Consider the following 12,993-nt stretch of genomic DNA (forward strand, 5'->3'; position numbering starts at 1 on the left):
ATACCAGGATGACATTTTGGTTTATGCGAAAGAATGGGAGGAACATAACAAAATTTTGTAGAAAGTGTTGTTTATTCTCTTACATAAAGGCATGACAATTCGATTTGATAAATGCAAGTTTTCGACCAATGAACTTGAATATTTGGGAAACACTATCTACAGGGAGTGCAGAATTATTAGGCAAGTTGTATTTTTGAGGATTAATTTTATTATTGAACAACAACCATGTTCTCAATGAACCCAAAAAACTCATTAATATCAAAGCTGAATATTTTTGGAAGTAGTTTTTAGTTTGTTTTTAGTTTTAGCTATGTTAGGGGGATATCTGTGTGTGCAGGTGACTATTACTGTGCATAATTATTAGGCAACTTAACAAAAAAAAAAAAATACCCATTTCAATTATTTATTATTACCAGTGAAACCAATATAACATCTCAACATTCACAAATATACATTTCTGACATACAAAAACAAATCAGTGACCAATATAGCCACCTTTCTTTGCAAGGACACTCAAAAGCCTGCCATCCATGGATTCTGTCAGTGTTATGATCTGTTCACCATCAACATTGCGTGCAGCAGCAACCACAGCCTCCCAGACACTGTTCAGAGAGGTGTACTGTTTTCCCTCCTTGTAAATCTCACATTTGATGATGGACCACAGGTTCTCAATGGGGTTCAGATCAGGTGAACAAGGAGGCCATGTCATTAGATTTCCTTCTTTTATACCCTTTCTTGCCAGCCACGCTGTGGAGTACTTGGACGCGTGTGATGGAGCATTGTCCTGCATGAAAATCATGTTTTTCTTGAAGGATGCAGACTTCTTCCTGTACCACTGCTTGAAGACGGTGTCTTCCAGGAACTGGCAGTAGGACTGGGAGTTGAGCTTGACTCCATCCTCAACCCGAAAAGGCCCCACAAGCTCATCTTTGATGATACCAGCCCAAACCAGTACTCCACCTCCACCTTGCTGGCATCTGAGTCGGACTGGAGCTCTCTGCCCTTTACCAATCCAGCCACGGGCCCATCCATCTGGCCCATCAAGACTCACTCTCATTTCATCAGTCCATAAAACCTTAGAAAAATCAGTCTTGAGATATTTCTTGGCCCAGTCTTGACGTTTCAGCTTGTGTGTCTTGTTCAGTGGTGGTCGTCTTTCAGCCTTTCTTACCTTGGCCATGTCTCTGAGTATTGCACACCTTGTGCTTTTGGGCACTCCAGTGATGTTGCAGCTCTGAAATATGGCCAAACTGGTGGCAAGTGGCATCGTGGCAGCTGCACGCTTGACTTTTCTCAGTTCATGGGCAGTTATTTTGCGCCTTGGTTTTTCCACACGCTTCTTGCGACCCTGTTGACTATTTTGAATGAAACGCTTGATTGTTCGATGATCACGCTTCAGAAGCTTTGCAATTTTAAGAGTGCTGCATCCCTCTGCAAGATATCTCACTATTTTTGACTTTTCGGAGCCTGTCAAGTCCTTCTTTTGACCCATTTTGCCAAAGGAAAGGAAGTTGCCTAATAATTATGCACACCTGATATAGGGTGTTGATGTCATTAGACCACACCCCTTCTCATTACAGAGATGCACATCACCTAATATGCTTAATTGGTAGTAGGCTTTCGAGCCTATACAGCTTGGAGTAAGACAACATGCATAAAGAGGATGATGTGGTCAAAATACTCATTTGCCTAATAATTCTGCACTCCCTGTAGTTCTGAAATAAAACCCAAAGGTTTCCTTATTAAGGCAATTAAAGATGCAAAAGTGCCTGTGGATAGGGATGAATTGCATTCGTTCTGGGTCTAGCTGAATACTATGCATGTTTTGTGCCAGGTTATGCGCAGGCTGTTGAACCCATGAGATTACTGCTCAGAAAGGCCAAAAGTTTGAAAGGACAGGAGATTTTGAGGCCTTTGAACACATTAAAAGGTTTGATCATAGAAGCGCCAGCATTAAGTGCATTCTGTGAAAGCTGCTCTTTGATCATAACAGTGGATGCCAGCATCCGAGGTGTGGGAGTAGTGTTAGAGAGTTGCAGGTACAGAAAAAAACATATAATTTGCATCGAGAACTCAGAAGCCGTATGATTCCAGTACAGCACTATAGAGCGGGAGGCTCTACAATTTGTATGGGCTGTACAAAAGTTCAGGATTAATATTTGGGAGACAAAGTTGAAAGTGAATACAGTTCATAAACCGTTTGTAACTTGTGGAAATGTGTACTATCAGAACAATATGTCTGCAAGGCTTACCAGACTTGTTTCTAAACTGCAGGAGAACAATCTCTTAAATCAGACATTCCAGGTGGGAGAAACATCCAGGCAGACTGCTTACCGTGCATGCCGCTGAACAACAATAAAGACAGTATGCTAGTAGATTATGTGGAGTATGTGGCGCTGGTGGATGCACTATGTGACTACAAATCTACAATAAAAGAACAGCATTGGGCAAACGCCTACATAGAGGATCAAAAACTGGTGAAGGTTATTGATCACATTGTTGAGCATTTATCCGTGATAAATGGTCTGATTCTCTGAGGTGATTGTTTTGCTCCACCTACAGAACTGCGCAGTTCTATTATATCCAAAGCACACCAGGGACACCTAGGTGCCAATAATATGTGTATAAAGATCGAACAACACTACTGGTGGCCACCAATAGAAAATCAACTCCAGATCATGATTGACAGGTGCCCCGAGTGCTTATTGTCAGATTCAAGCAATGGTTCTGAAGATATACATTTACCATTTGGTGATAACTCTTCAACAACTGTGCATAGCGGAGTTACAAGTGAGAACAACGTAAAGAGATCTGCAGGACCTCGCATTAGAAAAGTCCCAAGAAATTTGATGATTTCATTAGGCACTAACATTTTAAGATATAGCAGTTTATTCGTATTTTTCTTTGTGATGTTAGGTAACTTACAGTATACTTTTCTAATGCATTTAAAGATATATTGTTGATGTAATCATTTAATTATATGAAGAGGGAGGTGATGTGATGTGATATGGTAATAGGCTAAGCACTGCGAAGTAATGTCAAGTAATGTGTCTAACTGTGCAACATTCTGGGTTGGATGGTCAGTTTCAGTGGGCTTTCAGACTGGAAGGTGGAAGCACGTCGTGGGCGAACACCTCTGACTGAACAATTAGTCTAAATCTTCATGTTGTCTAGAGTCTTCATCATACCTCAAAGAGGAATGGAGTTTAGCTTTCTCACTAATATGACATATACTCTTTATTAATGGAGCACTGGTTTTGTGACAAGACAACTGAACTGATAAAATCCAGATTGATGAACTAAGACCAGCGAAGAGTAGTAAACTCAAAGTGACAAAGAAGTAGTCCACAGTTTGTTTGTATTTTTTCTAATCTATAAAAGTATGCTTAACTACAGCGCCCGAGTGTATATTAAAACATTCATTTTTAAAAGAAACACAAAAAAATTATTAAAAAGTAATGCTAGCTGCACCACTAACTGAATCGTCATTTGATAGTATTACCCTTTTCAACAGCGTGTGATTTCTGAAACTCTCATGGATAAAATGCTTATCCGGACAGTCTTCTGTCTTACTGACATCCAGTGACCTGACTTTAGTCTGCGAGTTGCCCTGAAACAAATGGGATGCCCTTAAAATAGAGCACAGAAAAGCTCACTGGCTTCCGCTTTCCGTGAGCGGAAGGGTGGTGCTGAACAAAAAATATCTTCTTTGCTTTCCTTTTAGAACGGAGTGACTCTTTTTTAGCAAATACATTAGATAACAAGTGATTGAGTAAAGTAATAAAGGTGGTCCTCGGGAACTGAACCGCTGCAGTTCAGTGTAAATTATGTTAATACGTGTCCTTACTCAACGACGTTGCCGATTTTACAACTATTTCCTAACACTACATATGTGATTTGTATAGTCCCAAGTGTAGGTACAGATATTATGCTCGGATTAACTTTATTATTAAGTTACTTCACAGTAATGTCAGTAATTACAGCGCATACACTGGACTGACATACCCTCCCAGTTTTTTGATTAACGTACCCCAGAACCACTTAGGTTTGAGTAAACGTTAGGAAAATGCATTGCAAATTGTCCAAGAATATGCATAACGTTATGGCTGGGCCTTTCCCTGGTCATTCATTCATCTGAGACACACTTTCCCTGTAAACTGGTTTAAATGACACTCAAATCTAAGTGTGTGTGGTGGATGTATGAGTGAAAGCACTATCCCTCACAGATCCTATTTACAGACACACCTCCATGAATCTATCATATTTTGACAGAGGATGTGGCATACTGGTCTGAGCTGCTGACTTCAGAGCTGGGGAAACCAGGTTCACATCTGGTCAACATCCTGTGATTCTGACTAAATCACTTCGGGCCTGATTTAGATCTTGATGGTGTTACCACCAAGCTGCATCTGTGGCGGACCCGAAAAGGCCATCAAGTCAACAGTAATCCACCTGCCGTATTTCGATGTTACTGCTCTGCAAGCGGTGGAATGGTAATGGACTTGCTGACGGAGGTAGACTGCAGCAGGACCCAATGGACTGCATACAATGGCAGGGGCTATGGCATAAAGCTAAGTGATACACATACACAGTTGTTATTTCTCCGTGGGTAGGTGGCAGCAGTGACTGCAGGTTTTGTCCGGCAGGATCCAATGGAGAACATAAGTGGAATCTGGAAAACAAAGGCAAACTTGTACCCCTCCCCCCCCCCCAATCCACCAACTCAGAAGCAAAGGTCGGACCGCCACTTGTTTTATTGCCAGTATGACACATCCAAATCTGCACAACGGTAATGGTGTCTGGGTTCCCGCTAGCATCCACTTTTACCTCTCCCGCTGTAGACGCGGGCGCTGTTTCCTGGCAGAGGCGGCAGTTCAAATGCGGGCTTTCGGCTATGGCACCTCCAACACCTAAATACGTCAGGTGAACCATCATGGCAGCAGGCAGGTTTTCAGTCAAAAAGGCGACAACAGGACAGCATGGGACGACTCCTGGTGGCCCACCACCCTCGGACCACCCCCAACACCCACGCACACAACCTTGGCATCGTCCTAGACTCATCTCTCTCCATGGCCCAGCAAATCAACACCATATCGTCCTCCTGCTTCCACACCCTTTGCATGCTACGCAAGACTTTCAAATGGATTCCTTTAGAAACAAGAAAAATGGTCACCCATGCCCTCATCAGCAGCAGACTGGATTACGTCAATGCCCTCTACACTGGGAGTACAGCCAAGCTCCAGAAAAAAACTCCAGTGAATCCAGAACGCAGCCGCACGTCAAATACTCAACCTCCCCTGCCACAAATACCTCTCTGCTCACCTCAGATCCCTTCACTGGCTGCCCATCAGCAAAAGGATCATCTTCAAAGTTCTCATCCATGCTCACAAATCCCTCCACGACACTGGACTGGCCTACCTCAACGAACGAGTAAACTTCCACATACCAATGACATCTCTGCTCACCTCACCCTCGCCACAGTCCCCCGCATCCAACGCACCACCTCCGGCGGCAGATCCTTCTCCCACCTCGCTGCCAAAACCTGGAACTCCCTCCCACCAACCTACACAAGACCCAGGACCTCCTAACTTTCAGAAAGCACCCCAAGACATGGCTTTTAGAGCAGTAAACGGCAACCCCTCTCCTCCGCCTCCCCACAGTGCCTTGAGACCATAACAGGTGAGTAGGGCGCTTAAGAAATGTTTTGATTGATTGACTGAACTCTTGATACTGGAAACAGATCTGCAAATTGATCCTTTGGTTTTGGGCCAGCTGCACTAAGTGCGTCCACACAGCAGAGGTAGAGAGCATGCCTCACTTATGCTGCAATATATTTAGCTAACACTTGCATATGAGGAATCTGGGTCTGTCATGGGATTACAAACTATGGTAACCAGTTAGAGCAGCGGTTCCCAATCTGTGTGCCGTGGCACCCTGGGGCGCCTCTAAAACAAGCCAGGGGCGCCGTGAACCAAGCACACAGATTGCTGCACTCTCCCTCGTGTGCAGGTCGGACAGCATTCTCCTTGTGTTACATCACAAATAGCATTCTCGGAAATATAACACAGAACTTCCCAAAAAAAGACAGGTGAAATTGGAAAGAGTCAAGGCCCTGGCTCCACCTTCAGATCTTTTGAAGAAAACTATACCTGAAAAGTGCAGAGTTCGTTAAAATGATTTTCCTTTCATTTCTGTCATATGAATGAACACCGTGAAGACGTCTCTAATGCAACTAATGCAAAACCTCAGACAGAGAAAGGGTGGCTACAGTGAAACTCAGCAATGAAATTGCAAAGTATTTATGTTTTGACCTTTTCACCCATGCATTATTATCAAATGCACAATAACTGGAAATGGCTGCTCACTTCTTACTTAGTTATGCATAGAATCTGGCTTGGCTTTCTAAATATTTAAAGTCCTTCAGGCTGTACCTTGAGTGTTTACAGCTAGTGCGCCAGTACCAAAATATTACACTTTGTAAAGTCAGACACCACACAACACATGTCTAAAAGAGAGCACTTACAGGGTCAAACTAGCAGACCAAAGGATGTCAGTGATAGCTTAGGCTGTGAGTTCATCCAACAATGCAGAATTTTTGGTACAAACTTCAACTTAATTTTTGCCAGGCAAACTTGACTGTATATAAAAAAATACATTTAAAAACATACTGAGAAGTTTGCCACAGGTTTCAATTATAAATATAGACTTTGAAATCAGGAATCACTGAGGTAACATTTTCATGGATCAACTACGGTATATATCACACTGCCAGTGTTAGCTGACAATTCTTCAGCCAGCCTGTCAAAACCAACTGCAATTCTACATATCTTATAAGAAACACTAAAAATCTGCTTACTCCATGTAATGCTTTCTTCTCCTAATCCCTCATGACACATTTATTAAATGTATGTATCATTACTTGTGAAATTGTTGATAAGGTCCATTTGTGGCCTTTGCATTTTAATTAGAAAACTATATCTATCACTGTATTATTTCTCACAGGCTTCTAAGAACATGAAAAGTAATCTTAAACAGCATGTTCTTTTCGAACAGCATGATCTTTTGAGGGAAGCTATACCTGAAAAGTGCATGACTTGTTAAAATTATTTTGCTTTCATTTCGGTCTTATAAATGAACACTGAGCAGATGTCTCTAATGTAAAACCTCAGATGATGTTAGACGATGCATGCTTCCCAAGGAGTCACTCATGATGCCCCCTTTGGAGGAAATGCGCCAGCTCTTGTCTTAGTATGGAGGTCTGGTGATTCTTGTTGGTTTAAGTCTGCTTGTCAACATCAACACGGAGCCTGCTAACCAGGTCCCTGTACTGACTCTGGTAGAGACTGCAGCATACTCCGGGGAACACGTGCAGTCATCTGGTAAAGGCTCGAAGTCCGTCAGTGAACAGATGGCAGGCATGAGGCAGGTAAATTGTATGGCACATGTGAGGTATATACAGTACCACTGTCAGTATGGGAGATATCAGGTGTCTTAACTAGGAACCTTACTGGCTTCTTTCACCGTCAACCAGGCTGAGCCGTGCAGGACATTGTGGGAAGCTGAAGAACTTCGGTATAATTGCAAGGGTACGCTACGAATCCGTGGTGCTTTTCAGCTTGACTGTCCGTAAGCCAAAAGATAAGTGGAGAGAATGTAGGGTTACAGCCAACACTGCTGACTTTGAAACAAGGGAAACAAGTTTGAGTTTTGGCCTAGGCTCAATGTCCTGTGATTCTCATGACCTGCCCATACTTTAATTTTAGAAAAACAGTTACCCTACTTTTTGTGGAAACACAACCATCCCAGATCGTTAATTCTGACAGTTAAAATGCTTCAGCTGAAGTGTAAGGCAATGAGTCTCCTGTGCTGTGAAACCGAGGGAGGTGCATATGGTTAAACAAGCCACCAGCTATGATTATAATATCTTCATCTCAATTAATTTTCAGGGAGAAAAGTGGAAGTACTCCCTGGGTCGGGCTTTTTTTTTTTTTGCTTTTAGTGTGGCAGAGCCGGTTCTTCAGGACGGTGTGCTTTGATCCGGTTCTTAAGGACTGTGTTTTTTGATTCTTTACAAAAATTAGAACTATTTACCAACTCTTCTTAATTCTCCAGTATCGTTACTTCAATCAAGGAAAAGTATACGAAGGTTCTGTGATTTATAAAGCAGCGCTATAAAATTGGTCCCTTCGCACCCTCTAGCTGACAGTGTGTGTGTGGCACCGCTGCCCGGCACTCTAGTGAGGCACGATACAGGACAATTACAGGGAAGCACTAGCGGACACTTTAACAGACTACTGACGCCTGCTCTCCAAAGAAACAAAATATGGCGGCACAGCCAGTCCCACCAAATGGACCACTGATCGCACCTTGGGACGACATGTTAGAACAGATTTACACTGAGCAACCAACTTCCGTTGTTACATGCGATGTGAAGGGCCTGATGCAAACATTCGAAAGGCATTCTGGAAATAGCATTAATAGTTATTGTTAAATTGCTTTAGTCATCAACTCTGATAATAACCGAGGCCTCTCAGCTCGAAGCAGATTTTGAGTATTTCCATCCTCACTTCAGAAAAGTATAAAGGCCGAGGTGTCCCAAAGAAAGAGAGTCTATTTAACAATCTCTTGGTTTTAATAAGTTTGCTCAAATTTGACCTCATACAGCACAAACACGCACATTTCTAATGCACATCCAAAAATACCGAATTTCAATTTGCAAAACATTTGCTGACATTTTGTCTGTAAGCATATTCTCTTTACACGGATTCATGTGAACTCTTGAAATAGTATCTCTATTTTAAAAAACAGAGCTCTCTAAAGTAACCGAACGGCTAGAACTCCAGTACACAACTAAATAAATTAAATATATACATGAATAAATGAATTCACAGAAATACACGCATAGCGATTTACCAGTGTTATTCTGGGACTGAGAGCGTTGTTTGCACGCCTTCAATAATGTTACGTAATACCTACCCACTGATAGTCCTCTAAACTAACGCCCAACCTCTCTAGAATTACTTTACTCTGTGCTATCCCAATTTTGTTTATGGCTTTTTAGCCTGCAACTCCGCGCCTCCTTCTGTACACCACTCAGTTGCTTTGTAGCCCGGCAATTGTTCTGTAAATACCATACATACCAAGCCCCCCCCCCAAAAAAAAAAAAACACACACTACTTTGACGTGCTAAAACAAGGCACATTTTAGCCCATACTCGTTAATCTCAAAATTTACGACTGTAGTGCGAGTTTACGTTTTACTGCAGTACATATAATCCTTCACACACATGCCGAACTCTTTAAGACTAGCACTCTGGTTTTTGATACTTAAATATTCCACAAAGTTTAAAAATAAAACTAGGGAAAGCACTCGAAATAATTTATATAGCACGCGATACGCAAAACACAATAATCTGTTCTTGTGGAACTTTACAAAAAAAAAAAAAAAAAAAACGATATACAAATACATTCAATGCACAAGACTTGTTAAGACTCCTCTGGTTAAATCCCAACCTGTAAGACCCATGACCTGCACAAGCCTTACTTCAATATGCCTGCGGCTACGTTCGAACAGTATAGCCTTTGCTTTAACTTCACTTATTTAACTCTTTAGAGTTTAATCAGACGTTATTATTTAATAACCCCAAAAAAGCACTAAGAGGCATTACCAATGAAAAACCTTCTATAATTAAGCCAGAAGTCGAGAGCTCAAGCCAAGTCTGCCCAGTAACATATTTACCTCTGCAAGTATCCCGAGGACCAAAAGTACTGCTGTCCGCAAGACAGTCTAGTTTCACACAGCTCCGGGTTATCGCTTCGCGTTCTTAAAGCACACACAAAACCCGTCCCACTCCCGAGACTCAAAGGACCCCGCCCACCCGAAAGAGTTACCCGCACAGGACCACTCTCATGTTTTACACCACGATGATCCTCGCAGAAATGCCCACTGAAATTACTCCCTGCAGGCAGACCCCACAGTTCCCGTAAAGGCCGCGCAGCACAGGAGCCGCTAACAGCCTCCACGGCGCCCTTACACTACCACCATCACAGTCTCCAGCTTCACTTCCTGCTGCAGTTACCTCCTTCCTACCGCAGAGCCGCACTGCGCCCTCCCTGGCCCCCACCACAGTGACTCTCCCGTAGCCCACCCTGCTTGTCCAGCTCCTTCGAGCCACGCAGTCTCGGCCGTTTCCCCTGGTCTACCCCCTCACCTGCGGGGTCGGCGAAGACAGCTCGGGCGATCAGCTGCTCGCGCGCCGCTCTGAGGGACACTGGCTGCCAGGAATGTGAGGCCACACCCGGACCGACCCCTCCCCACCCTGCGCAGCGAAACTGAGAACGGACTGCGCAGCGCCCATGAGTCATACATTGTAAAAATATGTCACAGAAATGGGAGGGAAAAAGAGGCCCGTCAGCGATATCTTTACACCGCGCGCTGACATGTTGCTCTGGTGTTCTCTCCGTCCTGTCCAAAATCCGCCATCTGTGCTGCTCGGAAGTGCATATGTTTGTGTACTTACTCTGAAACTCATCGGAGCGGCACAGGCCCCGCAAATAGCCGAGGCACTGATTTGCTAATCTTAACTCTAATGCACGAATATTTGGAGTAAGTGTTTGTGAAAATTTTCGGCAAACGGGTGGCAACTACCCTGTCAGTGCGCGTGCATGAAATACATTAGCATCTGCATTCGAAGCTGTGGGGTAAAACGGGCGGGGCCGGGGAAGTTGGGGAATGCGATAAATCAAAAATTTTCTAGCTTTCGCATCAAGAATTTTCAATTCTATTAAGGACACGGAGGCGAGGATTATGCTTCTCTCTCAATGCTTTATTTTTACAGCAGCCAATCACAAGAGAGTAACTAAAAAACAAAACATATCCCATCATTCAATGGAAGGCGTCATAACCATAGAGACCAGTACTGTATATAAGCTCACGAGGATAAAGCACTTCCTCTTTCTTTGCGGATGCTGAACAAAATTCAACAAAAGAGTCAATAACAGTCAATAACTGGATCCAAATGAAATCCAAGAACCACGTTGAAAAAGAGGGACCAGGAATCCAACGGAAAACAGACCGAGAATCCCACGAACGTCCAGATCCTCATTGTTTCTGTTCAAAACCTAGAGGACACAAACAAAAACTAGTTATAGACCACGGAAAAGAGATCATAAACTCTTATACAAAGGGAGGGCATACAATTCAATCACAGTGAAAAGTAAAACATAAAAAATACTTAACTCTTAAGTATGTTAATCTCTGTAATCCGGGTGGGATAATCCTCGCCTCCGTGTCCTTAATAGAATTGAAAATTCTTGACGCGAAAGCTAGAACATTTTTGATTCTATGTCAGGACCGGAGGCTTCGTATTATGCTAGTTCAAAGCTGACTAACCACAATTGACGCGATATCCACAATAGGTTTATAATAGAAAGTCTTAAAAGTAGACTCAGCGGACCAGTCTGCCGCTCTCATAATGTCTTCTAGTCTGGCTCCAAGAGAAAAAGCCTTCGAAGCCATAGCTCCACGGACCGAATGGGCTCCAAAAACGGAGACGTCAATGCCCGCTTCAGACAAAATCCACCTAATCCATCTCGCTAGAGTAGCAGAGGAAACGGGATTAAAAGGTTTATTAAGAGCAATCAAAAGTTGACCCCCGGGGTCTCTCCGGAATCCCTCTGTAGACGCTTCATAAGCCTTCAGACACTGAACTAAACAAAGTTTAGTATTGTGAGGAAAAGAGGGATAGGAGATCGAAGAAGTACCTGTCTTAGTACGACGGGAAATCGAAAAGGAAACTCCAGAAGGAGTAAAACTCCTTCCCGATAGATCCAGAGCTTTAATGTCAGATACTCTTTTACATGAAACAAGACATAGAAGTAGAGTAAGTTTGGCCGACAATTGTTTACGAGATAAGAATTCATTGTCAGGCCAAGAAGAAATAAAAGACAGGACCGCGTTAACATCCCAAAGGGAGGAGTAACGCGGGAGGGGAGGATTAGTAAGCCGGATACCTCTCATCAGTTTACAAACCACAAAGTGTTCTCCTATAGGTTTACCTGACACCGGAACATGGCCCGCCGATATGGCAGATCGATAATTGTTAATAGATCTGTACGCGAGGCCTGCAGCTGCCAAAGAGGCCAGAAAGTTGACTACTAGATTGACATCTGCTTTAATGGGATCGGAATCCCGTTCCGAACACCAAGTAACCCAACGCTTCCATGCAGAGGCATAGCGTTTGTGTGTACCAGAGGACCATGCCTGGAGGATAAGCTTTGAAGCTTGTTCTGAAATACCTGGCAAAAGCCATTGTCTCCGGAAAGTTTCCATGCCACTAGTTGTAGCTGGCCTGACAACATCAGAGGATGAGGATTCCCCAGAGGGTCCAGCAACAGGTTGAGCTGGTGCGGAATCAAAAGCGGAAAGTCGCACAACAGCTCGAGAGCTAGAGGAAACCATGCCTGAGCTCTCCAAAGGGGGGTCACCAGAGCAATCCCTACACGCTGGCGTCGAACCTGGGATAGAACTCGAGGAATCATGTTGAAAGGAGGAAACGCATATCCCAGATGGAGAGACCAGTCCTGAAGGAAGGCATCCGTGGCTGTCGCCTCCGGATCCGGCCTCCAACTGAAGAACAACGGAAGTTGTCGGTTCAGGCGTGAGGCAAAGAGGTCGATGGAAAAGGGACCCCACAACTGGTGGAGGTGACAAAACACCTGAGGAAGGAGCCTCCAGTCGCTGCCATCCCGCAGAAACCTGGAGTTCCAATCCGCCACTGTGTTGTCCACTCCTGGGAGATGTTCCGCAATCACTGAAATGCGGTGCTGAAGACAGAACTGCCAAAACTCTTTGGCAATCTGAGCAAGAATCGGAGATCTCGTACCACCCAGTTTGTTCACATATCTGACCGCAGATATGTTGTCCATCCTCAAAAGGATGCAACAGTCTGATTTCAGGGGAGACAGACTCCGAATTGCAAAAGAACCGGCCAGA

At 43.7% G+C, this 12,993-nt stretch overlaps 1 protein-coding gene across 2 annotated transcripts in view; it reads right to left on the reverse strand.

Annotated features, from left to right (window-relative positions):
* Window positions 1–10,339, reverse strand: part of CAPNS1 (calpain small subunit 1) — a 110,781-nt gene extending 100,442 nt beyond the window's left edge. The window contains exon 1 of one of the 2 annotated variants that reach the window (XM_069206963.1): window positions 10,211–10,339. The gene's annotated coding sequence lies outside the window, so the exon portion shown is untranslated. Of the gene's footprint in view, window positions 1–9,738; window positions 10,053–10,210 lie in introns of those variants that run through there. The other variant, XM_069206964.1, reaches the window with a different exon arrangement.
* Between the last annotated feature and the right edge of the window lie 2,654 nt (window positions 10,340–12,993).

This window comes from Pleurodeles waltl, chromosome 9 (assembly GCF_031143425.1).
Source record: "Pleurodeles waltl isolate 20211129_DDA chromosome 9, aPleWal1.hap1.20221129, whole genome shotgun sequence".
Lineage (NCBI taxonomy): Eukaryota > Metazoa > Chordata > Amphibia > Caudata > Salamandridae > Pleurodeles > Pleurodeles waltl.